This window comes from Somniosus microcephalus, chromosome 17, assembly GCF_052327205.1.
Source record: "Somniosus microcephalus isolate GS21.2 chromosome 17, FLI_Smic_1.0, whole genome shotgun sequence".
Classification (NCBI taxonomy): Eukaryota; Metazoa; Chordata; class Chondrichthyes; order Squaliformes; family Somniosidae; genus Somniosus; species Somniosus microcephalus.
The window spans coordinates 7,106,892-7,123,373 of NC_141003.1; the positions used below are offsets into that span (position 1 = coordinate 7,106,892).

A 16,482-nucleotide genomic window follows, 5' to 3' on the forward strand; every position below is an offset into this window, starting at 1 on the left:
TTGGCTCATAACCGGATTTTTACCATGACGGTCTTGTGCAAGATTGGATGAGTGGAGGCGGCAACTTGCCCAGTGTGTGGGACACGGGATGAGACTCTGTCCCATTTACTGGTGTTATGTCCGCAGTTAAATGACATTAAGTACTATGTTCGACAGTTGTGTGAAGCTTTTTTGCTGGGTGGGGACCGAAGAGCGAGAATGGGAATCCCGTGGGACTCAATTTTGAGATGGGGATTGCAGGAGAGTCTGCCCGAGTCTAGCGGAGTGGCAATTAATTTAATGTTCAGTTTGGCTAGATTCGTGATTGTGCAAAGAAGGAATGCTCTGTTTTTTAAGGGGAGGAGAATCAATCTAAAAGAGTATTTTAAATATAAGCTTAAAGATCATTATAAGGCTCTGTGGATGTTTTATTCAGAAAGGAATTTAAGGATAGTATTTTACAACCAATTTTTAAAGTACAATCGATTAATATATGTTACAGGAGACAAATTAAACTTCAGGTTTTGATGTTAAAAGGTGGTGACGGAATGGCTGTGCAGAGCGGCGGAATTGATTTGTATCATACAATGAAATGATCAAGATGTTGTAAATGTTAATGTTCAATAAAGTATAATAAAAAAAGTGGGTAGCACCCTTGCCTCGGAGTCAGAAGGTCATGGGTTCAAGTCCCACTTCGGAGGCTTGAGCTCATAAAGCTAGGCTGACACTCTAGTGCAGTACGGAGGGAGTGCTGCACTGTCAGCGGTGCCGTCTTTAGGATGAGATGTTAAACCAAGGCCTTGTCTGCCCTCTCGGGTGGTAAAAGAGCCCATGGCTGCTATTTTGAAGAGCAGGGGAGTTCTCCCCGGTGTCCTGGCCAATATTTCTCCTTCTACAAACACCATCAAAATAGATTAACTGGTCATTTCTCTCATTTGTGGGAACTTGTGCACAAATCGGCTGCTACATTACAACAATGACTAGAACTTTAGAGGTGCTTCATTGGCTGTGAAGTGTATTGGGGTGTCCTGATCCCGCTCTCTAAATGCAAGTTCTTTCAACCTGGCCCCAGGTTTGAAAACCTTTGGATGGACACTAGCAGAAGCTGTTTCAAAAAACAACCAACAACTCAAGGACAGCCCTGGTGTGTGGGAACAAGGCTTTGTAACAGAATGGAACCGTGGCACATTCATGGCCAAGTATTTGCTCCAATAGATAAAGTCGTGGGGTGAGGTTTGGGCCATTTGGGAAGGGAAGGGCAGCCTCGGGCAGCAGAGGCCTGGAATTTCCTGGTCACGTCCGGAGGAGCTCCTGGTCCCGGCAAGGAAATGTCTTGACTTGCCGTGGAGGAGCCTACTCTTCTTCCCTACCAGTGAGCTCCCTGCTGCGGAGGCCATTAAAATGCCATTGGGGTCCTCAGGCATCATAGGGCCCTGATCAGCATCAATTAATGAGGCCGTCACCTGAGTCAGGCGGGCGCCACGACCGCCTGAGTGGAAGGACCCAGTTAAGATGGTGGCGGGTGGGGATCGAGCGGGAACAGGGTGGCAAGTCCTTATGCGGCTATCTTCACTGCGTGCACGCCCTTCCTGCCAGGCGGTGGGGGCTAAAATTCAATACGCTAGGGCCTGTTATATCATAGTTGATTTGTTTACATGGAAGTTCCATCTGTGACACATTTACAGCAATTTTGCAACAAGACTTTAAAACAATTCTTGCTACTGTATTTCTGTAAAGTATTATTACCCATTCTGGCTGAAAATGTATATTGAAGTTACAACCAAAACTTAAATAACTGAAATAACAGACCCCCGCCACCCTCTGTAACCTGGTGGACGCAGAAAGAACCCTGGGGTGTTTAAATTTAGCAATTATTTTTTCATAGAATTTATTTATTTGATAAATTAACCAAAGAAGTGCTGAGAAAAGTCACACCTGCTCAATCCTTGCTGATTGTGTGAAGGTAAGAGTACACTCCCAAAGGGCTCAGTGTGCAAGTGTACCACAGTGTAAATAAGGTGTGTAAAGGTATCGGCCAATGAAATGGTCCGGTTTCGGATTCGGTTAAGTTAGGCTCAAGCTGAACTGCTCCTGGATTGTAAAAACATGGAAACAGCCATGTCAGTGTTTACCTCCTGTTATAAATCTCATCATTCATCAAGAAACTACTCGTGAAATAACGCTGGATGGCCAGCTGGTGGCGCTATCCAAGGAGTATAAATACTCGGGCGTGGGCCCAGCTTGCCCAGGGACATTTTGTAAGACAGGAACTAGTGAAGTACAACTAGACCTCCATGTTCTGAAACAAGTTGATTATAGCCTTGCTTTATACTCAAACCAAGTGCGTAGTGAGTTTTATTACGTCAATTTAATCAACTTGATGTCGACTCCACGCTTTGGGTGATTTTGGGAACAGCCAGCTACAACTCGAACCGTAGAAGGGAACTCAGACAAGTAATCGATCCATCATGGAGAAACTACTCAGGCCCGCCCGTCTCGACCTGGACCTGAATTCACTTACAGCCGCTAAGGTATGGAAACACTGACACAAATTTTCAGAACCTCTCTGGCCACAGGGGATGTACCAGAGGACTGGAGAACAGCTAACGTAGTACCATTATTCAAGAAGGGTAGCAGGGATAAACCAGGGAATTACAGGCCAGTGAGCCTAACATCTGTGGTAGGGAAATTATTGGAAAAAATTCTGAGGGACAAAATTAGTCTCCACTTGGAGAGGCAAGGATTAATCGGGGATAGTCAGCATGGCTTTGTCAAGGGTAAATCATGTCTGACAAATCTGATTGAATTTTTCGAGGGGGTGACTAGGGGGGTGGATGAGGGAAATGCTGTGGATGTGGTTTACATGGACTTCAGTAAAGCTTTTGACAAAGTCCCGCATAGGAGACTGGTCAAGAAGGTAAGAGCCCATGGGATCCAGGGTGCCTTGGCGCGTTGGATCCTAAACTGGCTGAGTGGCAGGAGGCAGAGGGTGATGGTCGAAGGTTGCTTTTGTGACTGGAAGCCTGTGTCCAGTGGGGTACCTCAGGGATCGGTGCTGGGTCCCTTGTTGTTTGTGATCTACATAAATGATTTGGATGAGAATGTAAAAGGTATGATCAGTAAGTTCGCAGATGACACGAAAATTGGTGGGGTGGTAAATTGTGAGGAGGAAAGCCTCAGGCTACAGGACGATATAAACGGGTTGGTCAGATGGGCGGAAAAGTGGCAAATGGAATTTAACCCTGAAAAGTGCGAGGTGATGCATTTTGGATGGACAAATAAGGCAAGGGAATACACAATGAGTGGTAGGACCCTAGGAAGTACAGAGGGTCAGAGGGACCTTGGTGTACATGTACATAGATCCCTGAAGGCAGCGGAACAGGTAGATAAGGTGGTTAAAAAGGCATATGGGATACTTGCCTTCATTAGCCGAGGCATAGAATATAAGAGCAGGGAGGTTATGATGGAGCTGTACAAAACGCTGGTGAGGCCACAGCTGGAGTACTGTGTGCGGTTCTGGTCACCTCACTATAGGAAGGATGTGATTGCTTTGGAGAGGGTGCAGAGAAGATTCACCAGGATGCTACCTGGGATGGAGCGCCTCAGCTATGAAGAGAGGCTGGACAGGCTGGGGTTGTTTTCCTTGGAGCAAAGAAGGCTGAGGGGGGACCTGATTGAGGTGTACAAAATGATGAGGGGCATAGATAGGGTAGATAAAGAGGAACTTTTCCCCTTAGTAGGGGGGTCAATAACAAGGGGGCATAGATTCAGGGTAAGGGGCAGGAGATTTAGAGGGGATTTGAGGAGGAACTTTTTCACCCAGAGGGTGGTTGGAATGTGGAACTCAATGCCTGAAAGGGTGGTAGAGGCAGGAACCCTCACAACATTCAAGAAGCATTTGGATGAGCACTTGAAATGCCATTGCATACAAGGCTATGGACCAAATGCTGGAAAATGGGATTAGACTGGACAGGGATGGATGGGCGGCGCAGACACGATGGGCCGAAGGGCCTCTTTCTGTGCTGTAAAAACTCTATGACTCTATGACTCACTGGTATCGTACCTTTAGCAACTTCCTTGAGGAGTGTGGTGAGAATGTTCCTAACAAGTTACGAATGCTTGCTAATTATGTATCCCTCATGTGTTTGATTATATCGAAGACTGTGTAGACTATGACGCCGCTATCCAAATACTTCAGCAACTATATGTCAAGTCCGCAAATGAAATTTTTGCTCGGCATCTACTGGCCACAACTCGACAACAACCCGGGGAATCACTTGACAAATTCCTTCAGAAACTTCGCAGGCTCAGCAAGGATTGTAATTTTAAAGCTGTTACAGCTGAGCAGTACCAGGAGGAGTTAATTCCTTTATTAATGGGATTGCATCTCCCTTCATATGTCAGCGTCTGTTGGAGAATAAAACCCTCAAGTTACAGGCTGCCTATGACCAGGCATGTTCTCTGGACTTAGCAAAGAGGAATGCAGATACCTATCTTTCACCACGTGCACGGGCTGCTGCTATCACTTTTAGTGACTCTTTCGATAGGTCTCGGGCGGAAGCCCTCACGGATGACGACTCCAACCCGGCTGATGAAAACCCTACCCTAGAAATCTACACTGATGACGACCCCGCCCTAGCAGCATCTTGGCAATCTGGAAGGAAGTGCTTCTTCTGTGGAGGTGCGTTCCATTATTGGAAATTTTGTCCTGTTCGTAACGCGACCTGCAATCATTGCAGCAAGAAAGGTCACTTTTCTAAGGTATGCCAGTCAAGAGCCGCTGTTAGTAAGAAAGGCCACTTTTCTAAGGTATACCGGTCGAGAGCTCCTGTTAGTTTTGCAGCTACTATCTATAAAACTGCTCCTCCCCCAAGAGCCACTACTAAGGTTACAGCTGCAATCTATAAAACTGCTCCTCCACCAAGAACCACTACTAAGGTTACAGCTGTCAAGGGTAAAACTGCCCCTCCTCCCATCACAGCTGTTTTTCCCCAAAGTCTGTCCCATGCAGCCACGAAGGTTTCAGTAAATGGACACATTTTGAGTGCACTAATCGACTCATGCAGCTCTGACAGCTTCCTTAGTGAACGGGCTGTCAGTAAGTTAAAACTGCGTATTTACCCCTCGGACAGGGAAATTGCAATGGCTCTGACGACACTGACCACCAACTCTTCTGGCTTTTGTCTTGTCGACCTTATTCTCAATGGCCGCACTTATTTCTCCACCCGGCTCGGGGTGCTCAAAAACCTATGCAGTAATGCGCTCCTGGAACAGGGTTTCCAGAACCACCACAAAAGACTCACTTTCGAGTTTGGAGGGTCAAAGCTGGAGCTTAATATTTCCAAAGTACCGTTTTGTGCGCTTTCGGCGGCTTCGCTCGACGAGCCCTCCTTGTTTGCCAATCTTTCCCCCCGATGTAAGCCCATAGTCACTAAATCATGACGTTTCAGCCAAGATGATCGATCCTTTATCGAGACAGAAATCTCTCGCCTTCTAGCTCACGGTATCATTGAGCCATGTTTATCTTCCTGGCAGGCTCAAGTCGTCGTTGTTAAAAATCCTCTGAAGCAACACAAGAAACGTCTTTGCATCGATTACTCACAAACTATTAACCAGTATACCAACCTGGATGCCTACCCACTACCATGCATCGATGACATAGTCAATAACCTTGCCAACTACAAGGTATTTTCAACTTTTGATTTAAAGAGCACATATCATCAAGTGCCGTTAAAGGACTCTGACAAGAAATATACGGCCTTTGAGGCCAATGGCCGGCTTTACCAGTTTTGTCGCCTTCCATTTGGGGTGGCCGTCTTTCAACGGGCAATGGACAGCCTAGTCAAACAGGAGAACTTAACGGACACTTTTCCATATCTAATATCACCATTGCTGGTCATGACCAGAAGGAGCATGATGCCAACCTCCAGAAATTTTGAGACGTTCTCCGTCGTCGCAACTAACCTTAAATGAGTCCAAATCTGTGAAATCAGTACCATCAGTCAACATCCTTGGCTACTGGGTGGGCAACGGTGTCATCAAACTGGATCCGGAGCGACTTCGTCCGCTTCAGGAGCTCCCTCCCCCTACGAATCTCGGCTCTCTTCGTCGGGCACTCGGCATGTTCGCATATTATGCGAAGTGGATACCCTACTTCTCTGACAAGATCCAGCCCCTGCTTCACGCAGTCATTTCCATTAGAGGCAACGGCTATTTCAGCTTTCGACCTCCTCAAGCGACAACTGGAAAAAGCCACGCTTCGTTCCATTGATGAAAATCTTCCTTTCGCGGTCGAGTGCGATGCATCAGAGGTGGCGATCTCGGCTACCTTGAATCAAGGTGGTCGACCCGTTGCATTTCTGTCCAGAACTTTGCAGGGTAGCGAGCTCCATTATCCTCCTGTCGAGAAGGAGGCTACGGCCATCATCGAAGCGGTACATAAATGGAGTCATTTTCTCGCTCGTCGCCATTTCACACTTATAACTGATCAGCGTTCCGTGGCCTTTATGCTGGATAACCGGAAACGCACCAAGATCAAGAATAACAAAATACAACTCTGGAGGATGGAATTGGCCACCTTTGGATACACCATACATTATCGACCCGGCAAAGAGAATGTGGCCCCGGATACCCTCACGCGGGCATTCTGCTCTTCTATGTCAACTTTGACTCTTGCGGATCTTCATACTGACTTATGCCATCCTGGCGTTACCCATATGTTGCACTTTGTGCGATCTAAAAATCTCCCATTTTCTACGGAAGATGTGAAAAGAACGTGCTCCTCCTGTAGAATTTGTGCGGAATTAAAACCGCAATTCTTCCGTCCATCGGATGGCTCGCTCATACACACTATGCAACCTATGCAGCGACTCAGCATTGACTTTAAAGGGCCATTGCCTTCCTCAACGCGAAACACCTACTTACTGACTATGGTGGATGAATATTCACGTTTTCCCTTTGCTTTCCCCTGTCCGAATATGCTTACTTCCACAGTGATCAAATGCCTTGATCAAGTCTTTTCCCTTTGCGGTACGGCCAATTTCATCCACTCTGATCGGGGTCCCTCCTTCATGTCAAGTGAACTCAAAATTTATCGCTCCCAACGGGTAATCACCACAAGTAAAATGACACCGTACCATCCCATCGGTAACGGACAGGTTGAGAGATACAACGCTATCATTTGGAACGCTGTTCGTCTTGCACTGAGGTCACGCAACCCACCAGACCAGCAGTGGGAAACTATGCTCCCTGACGTGTTGCATTCCATCAGGTCTCTCTTTTCTACGTCTACCAATGTCACACCTGACGAGCAATTCTTCAGCTTCCAGCGTCGCTCCACCCATGGGACGTCTCTACCGTCATGGTTGGCAGCTCCCGGCCCCGTGCTGCTCTGAAGATTCGTCCGATCATCTAAAACCGATCCTCTCATCGACAAGGTAGAACTCACGGATGTCAACCCCACGTACGCGCACGTGCGGTACCCTGATGGCCAGGAGTCCACCGTTTCGCTCCGGGACCTGGCTCCCTGTCCGGCCGGTTCCACGGACCCAACCGATAGAGGGACCCAGAGGGATGATGCCGACACTCTGCGCTCCCCTGAAGATGACGCCCTACCTGGGGCATCGAGAGATCTGCCAGCTGTCCCACCAGATCCACTCGGGGAGCCGAGCGCTCCCCATGGGATGGCCACCTGAGGCCAGGACGCCGGTCAATCCCCGGCTATCCAACAGGATGAAGCCAGTTCTGCGCCTGTGGGGACCCGCACCCGGATTCACGATCTCCCCAGCCTCCCTCGGGTCGATCCGAGCAACACGGGCCCTGTCGATCCACCGGTATGGATCAAGCAGCCCAGGGACCAAGACCAGTCCAGGGAGATGTGCCTTCTAGCCATAAACAAAAATCTAAAAGACTGCGGCTATTAATGGTCTGCCTGATCCGCTAAGAGGAAGTCGTCGGACTTCCAAATCTTTTAGGCAGGAAGAATGTTACAAATCTCATCATTCATCAAGAAACTACTCATGAAATAACGCTGGACGGCCAGCTGGTGGCGCCGTCCAAGGAGTATAAATACTCAGGCGTCGGCCCCAGCTTACCAGGGACATTTTGTAAGACAAGGAACTAGTGAAGTACAACTAGACCTCCATGTTCTGAAACAAGTTGATTAAAGCCTTGCTTTATGTTCAAACCGAGTGTGTAGTGAGTTTTATTACGTTACCTCCCACATGAGCAAACAGTTCTAATCACATTTACCCATCTTGTTCCCAGATCTCTTCAATCCCTTTTCCTCCATCCACCTCTTCAATCTAATCCTGAATGTTGACACAGTTTCTGCCTCAACCACTAGAATCATAGAAATTTACATCACAGAAGGAGGCCATTCGGCCCATCGAGTCTGCGCCAACTGAAAATGAGCTCTCCAGCCTAATCCCACTTTCCAGCTCTTGGTCCATAGCCCTGTAGGTTCCGGCACTTCAAGTACATATCCAAGTACTTTTTAAACGTGATGAGGGTTTCTGTCTCTACCACCCTTTCAGGCAGTGAGTTCCAGACCCCCACCACCCTCTGGGTGAAAGTTCTCCTCAACTCCCCTCTAAACCTTCTACCAAATACTTTAAATCTATGCCCCCTGGTTATGAACCTCACTGCTGAGGGAAATAGGTCCTTCCTATCCACACTATCTAGGCTCCTCATAATTTTATACACCTCAATCAAATCTCCCCTCAGCCTCCTCTGTTCCAAAGAAAACAACCCCAGCCTATCCAGTCTTTCCTCATAGCTAAAATTCTCCGGTCCTGGCAACATCCCCGTAAATCTCCTCTGTACCCTCCCCAGTGCAATCCCATCTTCCTTGTAATGTGGTGACCAGAACTGCACGCAGTACTCTAGCTGAGGCCTAACTAGTGTTTTATACAGTTCAAGCATAACCTTCCTAGTCTTCACAGAAATCACAGAAACCCCACAGTGCAGATAGAGGCCATTTCGGCCCATCGAGCCTGCACCGACACATATCCCACCCGATCCCCGTAACCCTTACACCAACACATATCCCACCCTATCCCCGTAACCCCACGTATTTAATCCCCCTAACACTATGGGTCAATTTATCATAGCCAATCAACCTAACCCGCACATCTTTGGACTGTGGGAGGAAACCGGAGCACCCGGAGTAAACCCATGCAAACACGGGGAGAATGTGCAAACTCCACACAGACAGTCGCCCGAGGCCGGATTCGAACCCGGGTCCCTGGCGCTGTGAGGCAACAGTGCTAACCACTATGCCACCGTGCTGCCACGGCTTATATTCTATGCCCTAGCTAATAAAGGAAAGTATCCCGTATGCCTCATAACCACTTTATCTATCTATCCTGCTACCTTCAGGGATCTGTGGACATGCACTCCAAGGTCCCTCTGTTCCTCTACACTACTCAGTGTCCTACCATTTATAGTATTCCCTTGCCTTGTTAGCCCTCCCCAAATGCATTACCTCACACTTCTCCAGATTGAATTCCATTTGCCATTTTTCTGCCCCCCTGACCAGTCCACTGATATCTTCCTGCAGTCTACAGCTTTCTCCCTCACTATCAACCACACGGCCAATTTTTGTATCATCTGCAAACTTCTTAATCATGTGTCCTACATTGAAGTCTAAATCATTGATATATACCACAAAAAGTAAGGGACCGAGTACTGAGCCCTGCGGAACCCCACTGGAAACACCCTTCGACCATTACCCTTTGCTTCCTGCCACTGAGCCAATTTTGGATCCAACTTGCCACTTTCCCTTGGATCCCATGGGCTTTTGCTTTTCTGACCAGTCTGCCATGCGGGACCTTGTCAAAAGCCTTGCTAAAATCCATATAGGCTACATCAAACGCACTACCCTCATCGACCCTCCTTGTTACCTCCTCAAAGAATTCAATCCAGTTAGTCAGACACGACCTTCCCTTAACCCCGGTGGCGAATTCCACAGCCTCACAGTTTGTAGTTGGACCTTCAATAGTTACGCTGTTGCTACACTTTCACCTGTACCTCTCAGTAAGCCTGAATCTTCCATTTACTGTTGTCTCTAGCTGGCAGCCCTACCCATCTCTCATGTCCTGTAATATTAGCCTCCCTTCAATCATCACCCCTTTCTCAACAGTCCATACGGTGACCGTCAAAATGATTGTCTTTCATCTCCACTGCTTTGCTCAAAGATCAGACTAAATAACTGGTCATAAAATTTTTAAAAAGCCTTTTAGGGATCGACTAATACTACTGAAAGGGCCACCTTATGGCTTTATACAGTTCCCATAGCAACACGGCACCCGTTATCCATCTCTTGCTGTAGTGTCTGACTGAATAAATATTTGACGTTATATTGAAATACAGAAAGAATACCGCACTACACAAAGCACATTCACAACAACTTGTGTCTATAAAGTGTCTTTAACGTAGTAAAATGTCCCCAAGCGCTTCACGGTGGTGTAATCAAAAATAATCAGACAGGAGGAGGGGCAGCAATTGGTCTTGGGCGACAGTGCTCAACGGGCGGTATAAGAAGAACATAAGAATTAGGAGCAGGAGTTGGCCATTCAGCCCTTTGAGCCTGCTCCACCATTCAATGAGATCATGGCTGATCTTCGACCTCAACTTCACTATCCCGCCCGATCTCCATATCCCTTGATTCGCTTAATATCCAAAAATCTATTGATCTCTGTCTTGGATATACTCAACGACTGAGCATCCGCAGCCCTCTGGGGTAGAAAATTCCAAAGATTCACCACCCTGAGTGAAAAAATCTCTCCTCATCTCAGTCCTAAATTGCTGACCCCTATCGTGGTTCTGGAAGGGAGGGGAAGGTGTGAGAGCAGAAGTACGGGAAATGGAACAGACACGGTCGGGGGCCGTGTCAACCACAGTAGATGGGAATCCTCGGTTGAGGAAAAAGGAAGACATATTGGAAGCACTAGTATGGAAGGTGACATAGTCAGAGTTGTGATAGGAAGAAATTAGTTCCGTGGGACAAGAACAGGCTGAAATGATGATTTCTTTCTAGTTAACTCTATTTTTTTCTCCCCTTGTCCAGTCTCTTCCCACCTACATCCACGACTCTTCTGACACCCTCCACCACTTTAACAGTTTCCAGTTTCCTGGCCCCAACCATCTCCTTTTCACCATGGATATCCAATCCCTCTACACCTCCATCCCCCCACCAGGCTGGCCTGAGGGCGCTCCGCTTCTTCCTTGAACAGAGGCCCAACCAGTCCCCATCCACCACCACCCTCCTCCGCCTGGCTGAACTTGTTCTCACATTGAACAACTTCTCCTTTGACTCCACTCATTTCCTCCAAATTAAAGGTGTTGCTATGGGAACCCTCATGGGGCCTAGCTATGCCTGCCTTTTCATGGGATATGTGGAACTTTCTTTGTTCCAGTCCTACTCAGGTCCCCTCCCCCACCTTTTATCTGGTACATTGATGACTGTATTGGTGCCGTTTCCTGCTCTCGTCCTGAACTAGAAAATTTCATTCACTTTGCTTCCAATTTCCACCCTTCCCTCAGCTTTGCCTGGTCCATCTCCGACGCTTCCCTTCCCTTCCTTGACTTCTCTGTCTCCATTTCTGGGGCTAAGCTATCAGCCAACATCCACTATAAGCCCACTGACTCCCACAGCCACCTGGACTACACTTCCTCACACCCCGCTGCCTGTAAGGGCTCTATTCCATTCTCCCAGTTTCGTCTCCGCTGCATCTGCTCTGACGATGCCACCTTCCATACAAGTGCTTTCGATATGTCTTCCTTATTGTTCAACCGAGGATTCCCCTCTACCGTGTCTGACACGGCCCTCGACCATGTCCGTTCCATTTCCCGCACTTCTGCTCTCATCCCTTCCCCTTGTCCTCACCTTTCACCCCACCAGCCTCCACATTCAACGGATCATCCTCCGCCATTTCCGCCACCTCCAGCGTGATCCCACCTCCAAACACATCTTCCCCTCCCCTTTCAGCATTCCGAAGGGACTGCTCCCTCCGCGACACTCTGGTCCACTCCTCAATCACCCCCAATACCCCCTCCCATTCCCACAGCACCTTCCTGTGCAAGCGCAGGAGATGCAACACCTGCCCTTTTACCTCCTCCCTTCCCACTGTCCAGGGCCCCAAACACTCCTTCCAGTTGAAACAGCGATTTACTTGTACTTCTTGCAATCTAGTATACTGTATTCGCAGCTCGTGATGCGGTCTCCTCTATATTGGGGAGACCAAACGCAGATTGGGCGACCGCTTTGCGGAACACCTCCGTTCAGTCCGTAAGGGTGACCCCTGGGCTTCTGGTCACCTGTCACTTTAATTATCCTCTCCACTCTGTCCTCAGCCTCTTACACCGTTCCACTGAAGCTCAACGTAAGCTCGAGGAACAGCACCTCATCTTTCGATTAGGCACTTTACAGCCCTCTGGACTCAACATCGAGTTCAACAATTTCAGATCATAACCCCGGCCCCTATTATTTCACATGGCAGCTGTTGATGATTCTGCCATTCCCATTTACACTTCATCTAGACCCATCTTGGTTTCTTTACTTGTCCCATTACCATCTCCTTTTGCCTTGCACCATCTCTTAATCTCTCCTGCCTTCCATCTAGAGCCATCTCTTGTTTCTTAACTTGTCCCAGTACCATCATCCCTTTTGTCATTTAACCTCTCCTGCCTTCCATCCTATCACAGACCTTCCCTTTTGTTCTTTCCTCCCCTCCCCCCTTTCCCAGCCCCTACACTTGCTTAAAACCTGTTACATCTCTAACTTTTTCCAGTTCTGACGAAGGGTCATCGACCTGAAACGTTTACTCTGTTTCTCTCTCCACAGATGCTGCCTGACCTGCTCCAGCATTTTCTGTTTTTATTTCAGATTTCCAGCATCCGCAGTATTTTGCTTTCGTCCCCTTGTAACAAAGGCCAACACACCATTTGCCTTCCTAATTGCTTGCTGTACCTGCATGCTAACTTTCTGTGATCGAATCGGGTGCCTGTTATACTCCCCGCCCGATATTCCGTTCCATTGTCTTCTATAGAACGGAATATCGGCCGGGACGTATAACAGGCATCCGATGCGATAGCGTCCGTTTGGTCCTGCTGCCCAAGATCAATTTCTACCCCAGGATGTATAACGGGCAACTGATCCACTGCTGCCTGTTCGGAGCCTCCGGTGAAGTTGAATTTTTAACCCACTCGGCAAGACGTGAAAGGTGAAGAGCCTTGTGGAGAAGACTAACTTCACTCACTCCAGCAGGAAAGCATGGGCCCTGCTTCCTCAACTTGGCGGGGCAAACCCCGCCTATAAGTACAGGACGACCCTCAAAGTGGACGGCATTGCATCCCACTTGATACAAACATCAAAGGCGACTACTCCACAGACCAGCCCCCATCATCGAGCCAACCATCCCTAAGGAGCAAGCGGGCTTCTGGAGCGGTCGTAACGGCTGCGACCAAGTGGTAGCTTTAACAACGCACGTCGAAGCAGGCTTCCAGCACCAGCTCTAGGCCGCCGTAGCACTCGTGGACCTGTCAGCGGCGTATGACACAGTACGGAAGCATGGACTGTTTCTCAAGCTCCCCACCATTTTACCCTGCAGAACAACGATCCATCTTCTTAACTCCATGCTTAGCAACCGACGCTTCTGTGTGTACACTGGCACCAAGAAGAGCAGATATAGGACACGGAACAATGGAGTCCCACAGGGTTCTGTCCTGGCACCCATATTATTCAACGTTTACACCAGCGACCTGCCCGAAACAGAGTCCCGCAAGTTCGTATACGCTGATGACATTGCCTTGGCCACGCAAAACATGAATCTGTCCGTCACCGAAGAGACCCTGACCTGTGATTTACAGAGGATGGAGGCCTACTTCCGCCGATGCGGACTTCGGCCAAACCCGCAAAAGACTGTCACCTCGACATTCCACCTCAACACCCATCAAGCAATCCAAGCTTTGAAAGTCTCCTTTTGCAGTGCAGAGGTAAACCAGGCCAAAAAACCCTCCTATTTAGGAGTCATGTTTGATCGCACCCTGTCGTATAGACAGCATCTCCAGAACCTTGGGAAGAAACTAAAGAGTAGGGTCAACTTGATCCAGAAACTGGCCAGATCCACATGGGGAGCAGATGCTCAAACCCTCCGTACGGCAGCACTCGCCCTGGTGTACTCTACAGCGGAGTACTGCTCTCCGACATGGCCATCGAGTCCGCATGTCAAATCTGTTGATGTCCAGCTGAATTCTACTATGAGAATTATCACCGGTACGCTTTTATCAACACCAACACCTTGGCTGCCCGTGCTTACAAACATTGCACCACCACACCTACGCTGCGAATATGGAGTCTTCAGAGAATACAACCGCTACACCAGCAAGGACACGCCGACCCAGGCCGACTTGAACAACCGACCACCAACCCGCCTCAAATCTAGAAGGCCATTCTGGACCGTCGCCGAAGCCCTTCAGCGATCTCCCCTCAGCCTTGATGACCGATGGTGAAATGCTTGGAAGAACTGTGACATACGGAATGGATTCCTTGTAGAGGACCCCACAGTACAACCTGAAGGATCAAACCTTCCTCGTAAACAGTGGACAACCATCAACCGCCTCAGAACCGGTCATGGTAGATGCTGCCACCTTCTCCATAGGTGGAAGATTAAAGCATCCCCATCATGTGACTGCGGAACTCCTATCAGACCCTGGAGCATATCATTGAGCACTGCCCTCAGGGGAAATTCACAGGCAGCCTACAAGATATCCACGCTGTTACACCGGAAGCTTTGGCCTGGATATCTGACTTAGATATTGACATTTGATTTGCTTTGCTACTACTGTACGGAAGAAGAGGAGCGGCCCCACCCGTCCATCATGTCAACATTTAAGAGTAGGTCAGATCAGCAACTGAAGGAAAGGGGGATAAAGTGATCTGGGAACAGAGTGGGCACATGGGATGAGATACTGCTCGTGTAGAGGATAAAGACCAGCACGGACTGGTTGGGCCGAACGGCCTGTTTTCAGCAGTTTTCTTTCTCTTTTATACAGTGGGGAGACAACTTGCGTTGATTCAGCACCTTTAATGTAGAAAACCATTCCAAGGCACGTCACAGAGGTGTAATTGAAAAAATTGGTGCCAAGTCAAAGAAGGAGATATTAGGGGTAAACAAAAGCTTGGTCAGAGATGGGTTTTAAAGGAGGGTCCTAGAGGTGGCGAGAGAGGGGTTTATGGAGCGAACTCCAGAGTGTGGGGGTCCAGACGGGGGTCTGTAGGGGGGTGAGCGAATGGCGGATGCACAAGAGGCCAAGTTAACATTTCAGACGTTCAGTTCCAATAGAGTTGTTTGCCTGAAATGTTACTTTAATGTGTTCTCTCCACAGATGCTGACTGTCCTGCTGTGCGTTTCCAACATTTTTCTGTTTTTGTTCCCGTATCCCATATAGTGTTCCCAATGGTGAGGCAAAGGGAGGGGGATGTAACATATTCTGCATCAAGTAACTCTTTGGCGGCAGTGAATCGGCCATCCAGTATATACTCCGCCCGATTCACCTTTCCATTGATTTCACAGCTGAAAGTGTCCAGCCCCGAGGCCCAACTCAAGGCCTAGGCCCCGGAGAGAAGGGCAGGCCGCAGTGTGAGAGACCGCTTTCCAGCCCCGAGGCCCAACTCAAGGCCCAGGCCCCAGAGAGAAGGGCAGGCCGCAGTGTGAGAGACCTCTTTCCAGCACGAGACCCAACTCAAGGCCCAGGCCCCGGAGAGAAGGGCAGGCCGCAGTGTGAGAGACTGCTTTCCAGCACCGAGGCCCAAGCCCCGGAGAGAAGGGCAGGCCGCAGTGTGAGAGACCACTTTCCAGCACCGAGGTCCAAACTCAAGGCCCAGGCCCCGGAGAGAAGGGCAGGCCGCAGTGAGAGACCGCTTTCCAACACCGAGGCCCAACTCAAGGCCCAGGCCCCGGAGAGAAGGGCAGGCCGCAGTGTGAGAGACTGCTTTCCAGCACCGAGGCCCAAGCCCCGGAGAGAAGGGCAGGCCGCAGTGTGAGAGACTGCTTTCCAGCACCGAGGTCCAACTCAAGGCCCAGGCCCCGGAGAGAAGGGCAGGCCGCAGTGTAAGAGACCTCTTTCCCACAGGTGAAACAAACAATCACCAATTTCAACGGTTGTGCAATTTATTACGCAGAGACGAGCTTTTATCACTTATCTGATCGAGAGTGATAGCGACAAGCAGTGGAAAGAACATTCCCACCCAGCTTTGTATCATCAGCAAACTTGGATATATTACATTTGGTCCCCTCATCCAAATCATTGATGTAGATTGTGAATAGCTGAGGTCCAAGCACTGATCCTTGCGGCACCCCACTAGTTACAGACTGCCAACCCGAAAATGACCCGTTTGTTCCTACTCTCTGTTTTGTGTCCGTTAATCAATCCTCTAGGATTGGTCAGTTTTGTGGTACTTGCTTCATGAATGTATCTTCATTTACACTTTGCACATTCCTT

General features: G+C 48.8%; 1 protein-coding gene across 1 annotated transcript in view; it reads right to left on the reverse strand.

Moving 5' to 3' along the window:
* LOC147105476 (uncharacterized) overlaps nucleotides 1–16,482 on the reverse strand; it is a 225,548-nt gene that overhangs the window by 177,172 nt on the left and 31,894 nt on the right. The gene's annotated exons all lie outside the window — the stretch shown is intronic.